Below are 462 nucleotides of genomic sequence, written 5' to 3'. Positions count from 1 at the left end.
ATCTTTTTTCTTTTTTTCTACTTTAACAGTCTTACAGTTGATCCATCTTGTGTGGTTACCTGTTTGTGGTAGTTGGCATTATTGCTTCTTAGGCTTCTGAAAAAGGGAAGTCTTTGCTGGGCATCGCCTGGCATGTCACAAGCCTTGAATGTCCAGCTGAGGTTCAGAGTTTTTTTTTTTTCCTCCCTTGAAGACCTCAGAAGCCGTGTAGTTCTTCCAGTATATGTAGCTGTCAGGTTGTGGAAGTGGGCGATGTTCTACGTTGGTATCCTGATGAAGGGAAACGTTTTTTTTTTTGTTCTGAAGGCTAGAATTGTTGAGCGTCCAGGTATGGGTGCCCTCTGTCTGGACCCCCACGGAGCATTGGAGAAAAGGTGATCTTCCAATCCTTTGATGTGATGTCCGTGGTGATGCTTTTCAATGCTGGAGGTTGTAGTAAAAACAGAAAATGTTATTTTCAAA

The sequence above is a fragment of the Oryzias melastigma genome, unplaced genomic scaffold (assembly GCF_002922805.2).
Source record: "Oryzias melastigma strain HK-1 unplaced genomic scaffold, ASM292280v2 sc00857, whole genome shotgun sequence".
Taxonomy (NCBI): Eukaryota; Metazoa; Chordata; class Actinopteri; order Beloniformes; family Adrianichthyidae; genus Oryzias; species Oryzias melastigma.
Note: the sequence above shows the minus strand (reverse complement) of the source record.